The sequence below is a fragment of the Triticum dicoccoides genome, chromosome 7A (assembly GCF_002162155.2).
Source record: "Triticum dicoccoides isolate Atlit2015 ecotype Zavitan chromosome 7A, WEW_v2.0, whole genome shotgun sequence".
Lineage (NCBI taxonomy): Eukaryota > Viridiplantae > Streptophyta > Magnoliopsida > Poales > Poaceae > Triticum > Triticum dicoccoides.
The window spans coordinates 585133756-585145730 of record NC_041392.1 but is presented as its reverse complement, the minus strand read 5'-3'; the positions used below and the strand labels follow the sequence as shown (position 1 = coordinate 585145730).

Sequence of the window (11975 nt, the reverse complement as noted above, 5' to 3'; positions counted from 1 at the left end):
CAGTCGCCCGCAAGCCATCTATGTGCAAAGCACGTCGAGGGAACCGGTCTCGCGTAAGCGTACGCGTAATGTTGGTCCGGGTCGTCTCGTCCAACAATACTGCCGAACCAAAGTATGACATGCTGGTAGGCAGTATGACTTATATCGCCCACAACTCACTTGTGTTCTACTCGTGCAAATAACATCAAACCATAAAACCTAGGCTCGGACGCCACTGTTGGGGAACGTAGTAATTTCAAAAAAATTCCTACGCACACGCAAGATCATGGTGATGCATAACAACGAGGGGAGAGTATGATCTACGTACCCTTGTAGATCGCAACGGAAGCGTTGACACAACGTAGAGGAAGTAGTCGTACGTCTTCTTCCCGATCCAACCGATCCAAGCACCGTTACTCCGGCACCTCCGAGTTCTTGGCACACGTTCAGCTCGATGACGATCCCCGGGCTCCGATCCAGCAAAGCGTCGGGGAAGAGTTCTGTCAGCACGATGGCATGGTGATGATCTTGATGTTCTACCGACGCAGGGCTTCGCCTAAGCGCTACAACGATATGACCGAGGTGGAATATGGTGGCAGGGGGCACCGCACACGGCTAAGGAACGATCACCAAGGATCAACTTGTGTGTCTAGAGGTGCCCCCTGCCCCTGTATATAAAGGAGCCAAGGGGGAGGGGGGCGCCGGCCAGGAGGAGGGCGCAGGAGGAGTCCTACTCCTACCGGGAGTAGGACTCCCCCCCCCCAATCCTATTCCAAATAGGATTCCCAAGGGGGAAAGAGAGAGAGAGGTGGCCGGCCACCTCTCCTAGTCCTAATAGGACTAGGGGAGGGGGGAGGCGCGCAGCCCACCATGGGCAGCCCCTTTCACCTTTCCACTAAAGCCCAATAAGGCACATATGGCTCCCGGGGGGTTCCGGTAACCTCCCGGTAATCCGGTAAAATCCCGATTTCACCCGGAACACTTCCGATATCCAAATATAGGCTTCCAATATATCAATCTTTATGTCTCGACCATTTCGAGACTCCTCGTCATGTCCTTGATCATATCCGGGACTCCGAACAACCTTCGGTACATCAAAATGCATAAACTCATAATAATTGTCATTGTAACGTTAAGCGTGCGGACCCTACGGTTCGAGAACAACGTAGACATGACCGAGACACGTCTCCGGTCAATAACCAATAGCAGGACCTGGATGCCCATATTGGCTCCTACATATTCTATGAAGATCTTTATCGGTCAGACCGCATAACAACATACGTTGTTCCCTTTGTCATCGGTATGTTACTTACCCAAGATTCGATCGTCGGTATCCAATACCTAGTTCAATCTCGTTACCGGCAAGTCTCTTTACTTGTTCCGTAATACATCATCCCACAACTAACTCATTAGTTGCAATGCTTGCAAGGCTTAAGTGATGTGCATTACCGAGAGGGCCCAGAGATACCTCTCCGACAATCGGAGTGACAAATCCTATTCTCGAAATACGCCAACCCAACATCTACCATTGGAGACACCTGTAGTACTCCTTTATAATCACCCAGTTACATTGTGACGTTTGGTAGCACCCAAAGTGTTCCTCCGGCAAACGGGAGTTGCATAATCTCATAGTCATAGGAACATGTATAAGTCATGAAGAAAGCAATAGCAACATACTAAACGATCGGGTGCTAAGCTAATGGAATGGGTCATGTCAATCAGATCATTCAACTAATGATGTGACATCATTAATCAAATAACAACTCTTTGCTCATGGTTAGGAAACATAACCATCTTTGATTAACGAGCTAGTCTAGTAGAGGTATACTAGTGACACTCTGTTTGTCTATGTATTCACACATGTATTATGTTTCCGGTTAATACAATTCTAGCATGAATAATAAACATTTATCATGATATAAGGAAATAAATAATAACTTTATTATTGCCTCTAGGGCATATTTCCTTCAAGTCCATCCTCAACTCACAACTGGGACCATTGTTTGTTGTTGTCCTAGTTGCAGTTCCACCATCGACTCGCAACGGGGTATGTGTTTTGTTTTTCATCTCAGTTGCAAGTCCACCCTCGATTTGCAACTGAGCTCGTAGTTTTTGTTATCCTAATTACAAGTCCACCCTACTCGCAACTAGATATGTAGTTTGTTTTATCCTAGTTGTGAATGGGGACATGCAACTAGACTCACAGTGGAGGGGGCTGCTTTTTTTTCTTATCTGAGTTGTAAGTCCACCATAGACACACAACTGGGGCCTAACCCATATTGTTGTATCACATCTAGATGCAATATAATACCTCACATCTAAGTTTCTAACCATTGGATTCATGTTTTCTCTTTAACAGGCATGAGCGCAAACCAGCGATCAGGCCAATTCTTTTTGTCCGCACATGGTGCCCAACGAGAGGTGCATTGGCCCACTATGTGCACCCCTTCATTTCTATGTCTTCTTTTTTTCTTTCTTTGACCTCTCCCGTTCTTGTTTATTATGCACACATATCTATGTGTGGATTTTTGGTTTCTTTCATGCCTTTTTGTTCTTTGCATTTTCCACCAAACCCTTTCCTTTGTATTTTTTTTGTCAAATTTTACCTTGAAAAACTTTCATAATTACTAGTGTCTAAAATTGTCAAGAGCCCAACAATTTTAAACTTGTCTTTTTGCAAGTTTTTTTCAATATTTACCACTAGTCTTTTTGGGTTATTCGACCACACAAGAAAAACATAAGATGATTCATTTATGAAACAAAATACAGTTCTATTCAATGATTTCTGTAAGGAAAAATCCACGACTCCATCATCAATTAGCAACTAGCTCCCATTGTTGTTTTTGTCCCAATTGCAAGCCCATCCTAGACTTGCAACTGGGCCACGGTTTGTTTTCCTCCCAGTTGCAAGTTCACCCTTGACTCACAACTGGGCATGTAGTTATTTTTGTCCTAGTTGCAAGCCCACCCTCCACTAACAACTGGGCTATGTAATTGTTTTCGCCTCAATTGCAAGCCCACCCTCAACTGACAACTAGGCCTTTTTCCGTTATCCCGATTGAAAGTCCACCCTCAACATGCAACGGGGGAAATAGTTGTTTTTACCCCGGTTGCAAGCTCACCCTCCACTCGCAACTGGACCCCATAGTTTTTTTTCCATTGCAAGTCCACCCTCGACTCGCAACTAGGCATGTAGTTGTTTTTGTCCCATTTGCAAGCCCACCCTCGACTTGGAATTGGGCCCCATAGTTTTTTTCACCTCAATTGAAAGCCCACCCTCAACTCGTAATTGGGGCCTTGTTTTTTCGTTATCCCAATTGCAAGTCCACCCTTGACTCGCAACTAGGTGTGTAGTTGTTTTTGTCCCAATTGCAAGCTCGCTCTAACTCACAACTTGGCTTGTTATTTTTCATCTCAGTTACAAGTTCACCCTTCACTCACAACTGGACCCGAAATGAACCCGGTAGTTGTTTTTGTCCCAGTTACAAGCCCATCATTGGCTCGCAACTAGACCCCATAATTTAATTTTGTCCCAGTCGCAAGTCCACCCTTGACTTGCAATTGGGCATATAGTTGTTTTTGTATCAGTTGTAAGCCTACCGTCAACTCACAACTCAGCCACGTAGTTGTCTTAGTTTCAAGCACACCATCGGCTCACAGCTAAAGCTTGTGCTTTGTTTTTCATCTCGATTCCAAGTCCACCCTTGACTCAAAACTGGTCCCATAGTTTGTTTCATCCCAGTTTCATAGTCCACCCTTTTGTTGGAGGTCTTGTAGTTGTAGTTGGCCCAGTTGCAAGTCTACCGATGACTTGCAATTGGCTTTGTACCTATAGTTGCCCCAGTTGCAATTCCACCCTTGACTCGCAACTGGCTTTTTTTGTAGTTGTGATTGTCCCAGTTGCAAGTCAACCATTGACTCAATGGTTTTCTTTTGTACTTTGTAGTTGTCCTAGTTGTAAGTCCACCCTCGACTCGCAACTGGGGCTTTTGTAGTTGTAGGTGCCCCAGTTGCCAGCCCATCCTCGACTTGCAACTCGACGCTTTCTATTTGTAGGTCCCGCATTTGTAAGTCCACCGCCGACTCTCAACTTAAGGCTTTGTAGTTATAGGTGCCCTAGTTGCAAGTCCACAGTTGACTGATAACTCAGCGTTTGTAGTTGTAGTTGCCATAGTTGCAAGTCCACCCTCGACTCTCAACTTGGGTGGGGGGGGGTCTTTTTCCTAGTTGTAGTTGTCCCAGTTGCAAGTCCACCATTGACTCGCAACTAGGCTTTGTACCTGTAACTACCATATCTATATATAAGTCCACCCTCGACTCGCAACAGAAGTTTCTTGTACATGTTGTTTCCCTAGTTGCAAGTCCACTCTCGACTCGGAACTGGGGCGTTTTTGTAGTCGTAGTTTTGTAGTTGCAACTCCACCCTCGACTCGCAACTGGATTTTCTATACTTGTAGTTGCCCCGATTGCAAGTCCACACTCGACTCATAACTAAGGGCTTTGTACTTGTAGGTGCCCCAGTTGCAAGTCCATCCTCGACTCGCAAGTAAGGTCTTTGTACTTGTAGGGCCCAACCCATTTTTTGTAGTAGTTGCAAGTTCAACTAGAACACACAACTCACCGACCTAGTTGCATGTCCACCGTCGATACGCAAGTTGCTCCCCATTCCTATCTAGTTGCATGTCCAAACTAACTTGCAACTCGCCCAACCCAGTTGCATGTCCAACACCAACATGCAACTTGCCACCAGCCCCTATTTAGTTGCATGTCCAACCCCAAAACAAAACCTACCTGACCCAGTTGCATGTCGAACCCGAACATGCAACTCATGCCGGACATAGTTGCATGTCCACACTCGAAACGCAACTCGTTCCCTAACCTAGTACCCTGATCTAGTTGTATTTTTTCTCAAATACATATGGATTTGTATAATACACATTATATATTTTTCTGTTTACATGGGAAACATTTTATAAGACACGTTGAACATTCTTTTTAAAATACATGATGGATACTTTTTCAAATACAGGCCCAAGCATTTTTTAGAATAGATGGTTAACATTATTTTCAAACTCCAATTGAATATTTTTTTAAACTGTATATTTTTTAAAAAATTACAAAAACACTTTTTTACATTGCATAAACATTTTCTCCAATATGTTGTGATTTTTTTGAAATGCGTGAAGTTTATTTTAGAAAATTGTCACAAACATTTCTTTGAATCTTACGGAACTTTTTTCCATTGTATAATACATTTTTTTAAACATCACAAAAATTCTTTTGAAATGCATGAATTTTGTTCAAATGTCAATATTTTTTAAATGGTACCAACAAATTGTTTTATTGAAAATTTATGAATAAAAAAAATAAACTAAATGTATTCATGTTTTTCATGAAATGACCGTTATATTCAAAAGTGTACACACTGTTTGGGGATTTTTTAAAATTGTTCACATTTTCAAAATTTTGTGAAGAAACTGTTTAGAATACCAAAATTTGTTCATATTTTTCAAAAATGATCAGAGTTACAAAGTTTATTCACATTTTAAAAATACTTTTCAAAATTTTAATATTTTTGTGCTTTAAAAAATATTCGATATTTCAAAATTGTTTACAATTTGCAAAAAAAAAATCAAGAATGCCATCTAATGTTGCGCGGTACTGTGCTGTTATAAAAGTTTCCCGTGTCCTAGTCGATGACAGTAGCTAATGGCTGTAGTGGTAGGAGCTGGTTGTGAGTTCGATTCATCAGACGTGCAGAGCATCGTCTCTTTTTTTGTCGCGGTCAACTCGGCTAGCGCAATGGACAACGCCTGTGCGGCGTGCCGTTTAAAAATAACATACAAACAAATAATACAACGACATGGTGGACTGAAGGTATCCTATTTTTGCTGATGTCACAATTTAGATGTGAGATAATATCTCACATCTAGATGAGAGATAGTCAGACCCGTCCGATCACATGCATATGTATAGAACATACCCATTTCTTAGATTTCATATACATATCAATGCTGGAAGTAAAATAGAGTACATAGATTCAGTTTAACAAAGGGCATGAACTGTGAAATATGTATTTGATTTACACCACATGCAATAGTGATTTTCTGCACTTACATCTTTATACATTTACATCTAGCTTATACTCTATATTTTTCTATTTTTTTCAAAAATTATGTCCTGGCTTTTGTTAGCCTTGACACATTTCTAGACAAGAATCAGTTGGCCTAAACTTAGCTATGTCAAAGTTAGATATGGATGAAATATGCTATAAGTATGCACCCATCTATACATGTCCAATAAAAAAACAAAATAAATACATGACAAAACAGAGAAATGCATCACTATACATAGTAGTGAGAATATATTCAGTTACATCAGATAACAATATTCGAATCAACGTGAGGGATCAAACAAATAAAACAATTTCCACGAGAACATATCACCATGAAACAATTTTGTGAATACATATGATTCTTTATTATCTTTCCACAGACCAATATATTTTTAGTACCAACATTCCAAAAAATTATTATCGCATTTTCACAAAGATCAAATAAACTCTATGGTCTTTAAAACCGCTAACCCATGCAGGTGCACAGATTGACGACTAGTTGCTATTAATGCTTACTTGTACATTAATTAAGCAAGTAAATTGAAAGAAACCACCATATTAAAGACTAGGTTAGCAGAAACACCATGTTCGGTGTAATTTTCTAGCAAATAATACTGATCGGCAGATTAGGATCATTTGAGCGCGTTTATGACAGATGGGGCTTACTCGTTAGGAGCTGACTTGGCAAAAAAAAATGCCGCTAGGAGTGTTGACTCTTCCTCCTCCTTCTATCTCTCTCCACATCAAACAAGTTGTGTGCACAGAGACCGGTTTTACCCATGCACGGGAGGTCCCGTGCATGGATCAACCGTAGACTCGGTTTGAGATTAGGAAGCATAAATACTTGCGAGTAGTATTTTTTATCCTGTGGAGCAATAGAACTCTGTCTTATGTCAGTCCATCAATGAACTTTATGCCATGCTGCTCCTGCTTTTCCACAGTTCATCATGAATTATCTCTCATCCTTTTTTCCTCTCACACGGCATGCACACAGACTAATTATGTTACCTCTCCCGGTCAGTAGTACATGCATTTTATTTTCAATCCTAAACTTGGAACAACTATATATGTTAAAATCAAATTTCATAAAAAAATATGTTTCAACCTGTATTTTTCTTTTGATTATATCTTCAAAACAAGCACAATACTGAATATGCTTTGACAAATTTCAAGATTTAAAACATGATTAATCCTGTGCGAAATGATGTAAACCACGAGAGAACATAACGAAAAATTGTTATTCTCATATCACAAAAAATCAGTTATACATGATGCATGTTTGATGGTGCACTATGAAACATGATGAACCTTAAAAAAAAGTAATGTCCATATAAAAATAAAAATATATTACATCCGAGTGTTTAAAAATAATTAAGGAAACATATGCAACATTAGTCTTGTTTTTAAGATCGCATCTAAATAAAAACAATTGTTCAAACAAAATATGAATTAAAAACATATGCAACATTAGTCTGACTTGGTTGCTTGTTGAGACTAGGAAATATCACGCGACGAAATGTTCGGTGAGGGAAAACATTGAGTATGATGTCCGCAACACTGTGACGAAACAATGAAACGGTGGATGCATGCACGGTATATCTACCATGCACGGTAGAAAAACCGGTCTCCGCATCAGCGTTTCTCCGGTGCCACCTCCTCTCCGCCGCAGCTGCCGCGGCGACCTGGCCAACGACGAGTGCGCGGCGTGCGTGCGGGACGCCCCGCCGCGCAGCTCAACCAGGCGTGCGTCAGGGCTTGGAGGCGCGTCAGCCGCGCCCCGCTGCGGCCACCGTGCTCGACCTCTTGGTCGTCGACCCTGCGCAGGCGGGCGACGGCACCGCCGCGTACGGGCTATACCAGTGCCGCCGCAACCTGGGCAACGGCGAGTGCGCGGCGTGCTTGCGGGACGCCATGGCGCAGCTCAACCAGGCGTACGTTGGGGCGTCCTGGCGTAGCTCAACCAGGTGTGTCCGGTACACGGTGTCGCTGCAACTGGAGGGGTGCTACGTGTGCTACGACAGCACCAACTTCATGGGCCAGCCGCCCAGCCCGACACGGCCATGGTGCACCGCAAGTGCAGCACCAGCAGCGACGCCGACTTCCTCAGGAGCCGGGACGCCGTGCTGGGCGGCCTGCAGGCCGTGGCCAACGGGTACAAGGTGAGCAGCTCCGGCAGCGTGCAGGGGGGTCTCGCAGTGCCTGGGCGATGGCCGCGGCTGACTGCACGGCGTGCCTGGCGCAGGCGGTCGGGCAGCTCAAGGGCACCTACGCCGACGTGCACCTGGCGCAGTGCTACGTCAGGTACTGGGCCAGCGGCTACCGCCCCAACGACCACAGCGCCTCCAAGCCCCGTCGCGATTTTTGCTGGCGATGGCGACCAGCGGTGTAGAGTGCAGCGGATGGGACGGCGGAGGCGGCCGATGCGGTGCGCTTGGCGAAGTGCCGCATGACGGAGAGGAGGCACGATGAGAGGGACAGTGATTGGAACGTCGCGACCGTGCGCTGTGCTGCTCCCGCGGCCGTCCACGGTAGCTGCGGGAGAGAGGAGGTGGTACTGGAGGAATGCCGAGGCGCGTGCACACAACTTGTTTCGACGTAATGCTGAAAAGAGGGGAGAGAGAGAGGAGGAAGAGTCAACACGCCTTGTGACATTTTTTGCTAAGTCAGCTCTTGACGAGTGAACACGCTCACACTCAAACGACTCTAATCCACAGATTATGCTGGGCATAGTGTTTTGTGCCAAAAAAAGGTAGAGTAGTGTTTTCTGCTAACCTAGCCTTCAATGTGGTTGTTTCTTGCAATTTATTTTAAGCTATTCGAACCCTTCATCATCTTCGTGTTTGGTTAGTAATTATTTGAGAGCTAATCAGTTTGGGGTTTCAGGCACCTTGGTAACACATGACGATGCAGAGTCCTGCAACAATGCATACTACGTCTTAGCAACTACTAACATGAAGTTGCACTCAGGCTCTCACTCATAGCATAGGTGGAAGATCCATCCAATTTCTTTATAGATTTATTTGTTCAAAGAAAATACGCCTAAAAATCATAACTCCCACGACACGGTTCTCTATAACTCCTTATTCTGGCCTTCATTCTTCTCTTATTTCTACTCTCCCACGAAGGCCTGTCCCTGTCAACTAGAAAGTACGAGAAATCGGGACAGTTTTCTGTCCGTTCTGCTTACCGGATGTTGATAAAAACGAAGCAGCGACGGGGTACCCGTGGATCCACTATGCAATAGACCACTCGGGATGGTTGGGAAGAGGAGGAAGGGATATTAAGGAAAAAAGGGAGGCTTTATGTGGGGACCGCTGGAAATGCAAGAGCCAGGATAGCGCAAGAACTGCATGGGACAGCTACCGGAGGCCATTCAGGTATACTAGCTTCCTATAAGAGAACTAATAGGAACTTTGTCTGGCAAGGAATGGATGCCTCTCTTGAGGACAGACTGTGACGGTAAAGCAACAACAACAACTCGCAATGGCCCTCGTGCCATGAGACATGGATTTTAGTCGACGTAGATTGGATCGAAAGATCGCACTTCCGCTCTTCTCCTATCGGACTAGTCACTTCCCACTCTCCTCAAGTGAACAGTTTAGCCACTATCCTCCCATATACTCTGCTTTTTCATTGCTTATGAACTGGAACTTGTTGATGCATGGATTTCACGTTTCAGCAGCACTTTGGTTTGTGCATGGTTGTGAAAAGAAGGCTTTCTATACACTTATATGAACTTCATTGGCGAAAGAAAGAGAAGCTTGCCTTGATAAAGCACAGCCTTTCGCACTCCAATAGGCATATATTGTTACAAGGTTATGCCCAAAGGTCCCAAAAACGCCGGTGCTACATATCAACGCGCCATGACTAAGATCTTCGATGAGATAATGCATAAGATTGTCGAGTGCTATGTAGATGATCTCGTTGTAAAGGCGGTATCCTATGAAGAACATCTTCAACATCTCAGAATCGTATTCGACCGACTAAGGCAACATGCACTCAAGTTAAACCCGTTGAAGTGCGCCTTCATGGTCTCGTCAGGCAAATTCCTAGGGTTTGTCATTCGACATCGGGGAATAGAAATCGACCCGAGTAAAATCAAGGCCATACTCGAAATGCCTCCTCCTCAAAACCTTAAGGAGCTGCGTTCGCTTCAAGGGCGCCTGGCATACATCAGGCGATTCATAGCCAATTTTGCAGGAAGAATCCAACCTTTTACAAGAAAAACCAAAAAAGACATTCCATTCTTTTGGGATGAAAACTGCCAACAAGCCCTAGATGGCATCAAAAGCTATTTCCTCAATCCGCCAGTCCTGGCTGTGCCGATACCAGGGAAGGAGCTTATACTCTGCTGGGCCCTTTCCTATTTCTCTAAACATAAGCTATGGCAATTCCAGCTCGCACCCACTCTGGCCCGCCCAGCGGGGCCTGAGTGAGCTCAGTGGTCAGCCCTTGACGTTAGGGGTCTTTCGCTTTTGCCAGATCTATAGAGATATTACGAGTCCTCCGTCCCAGATTCCCTCGCCGCGGCCATCTGGTTCACCGGTACTACCAAAAAGTCTCATGCTTACGTTCCTATGACTGATATATAAGTATGATCTCGGACTACGAAGACCCAGTCGTGCTTCTAGTTTCCATTCTCATCATCATATTGAAGGAAACTCCTCGTGCTCTGCCATAAGAACTTGGAGTCCGTATCATGGTGAAGGTAAGGTAACGCTGTGATTCTTGCTCAAAAAACTGACCAAACACGTTCGAGTTATTGGCTCGTCCGACCCGACAGCATTCATGAGTCGCTCGTTCAACTGTCCCTCGGAGACACGGTCGAGAAGTTCCATGCATGGTCCCCCCCCCCGTCCTTTCTTTCTCTCGGTCCCACCAGGGTGGGCCCCTCTGGGGTAGTAAAGAAATGGATAAAAAAAGGGACTTCTGCTACGGGCTATGCCACCCATTACTTATGAGGGAAGTCGCATCCGTCCCATCGCAAGCACCTACAATTTCATGATCACATTGGTTTACCCTTTTTTGGTAGTTCAACGGACGGTCACCCCTCCAACAAGAAAAGGTAAAAATATGGGAACTTCTCTGCCATTTAGATCGGAGAATTTATAGAGGAAATCGGGTTTTAAATTTCCAGAAACCACACGATTACATAGCCAAAGCGAATACACCGCGCCTAAAATCATCCCAAGAGCAGATAATGTGGCTACTAAGCTATTTCTTTGGAAAGCTCCTACTAAGAATAGAAATTCCCCGATAAAGCTGCTAGTGCCGGGTAAACTCATATTGGCTAAAGTGAAAAGGAAGAAAATGGTAGAGAAATTCGGCATGGTGCTCACTAAACCGCCATAATATCTAACAAGTCGAGTTATGTCGGTCATATAGAACACCAACACATAGAAAAAGGGCTGAAGAAACCAGTCCATGACTTAACATAAGTAAAATTCTACCTCCAATTCCCTGTATGTTCAATAGAGCCTAATATTCCCCCAGAGTACGCCGCTTACCCCCCGAACCGTACAAGATAGTTACCACCTATCATACGGCTTTCTAACTCCACTTCTTTTTCTGGTCGTTCCACTCTGTCGGATCGATGGTAGTCTCAGAGATCTGGTAACCTCCGACATTTTTGACAACACGCTTCCTGCTTCCATTTTGAGTTGCGCATCTTTCTCCCCAGGGCATACTATAGTATCACATCATAGACCCCCACCCCAACTCTATCTTCCTTATCAGTGAACGGTAACATAGTGCATAGGTACTCTTCGATGCTGCGAGGACGAGACGAGGTGACATACTACGATCACGCACTGAAGTTCTGCCCTTCGGCTCAGCATATGGAACCTCTCAGCTGCTCCCTCGGGATAGGTAGGCCCACCCC

General features: G+C 44.4%; 2 pseudogenes; one reads left to right on the top strand and one right to left on the bottom strand.

Moving 5' to 3' along the window:
• The first annotated feature begins 7610 nt into the window (after nt 1-7610).
• LOC119333659 lies at nt 7611-8483 on the top strand (annotated as a pseudogene).
• Nucleotides 8484-11127: 2644 nt separating this feature from the next.
• Nucleotides 11128-11975, bottom strand: part of LOC119333658 — a 6085-nt pseudogene continuing 5237 nt past the window's right edge.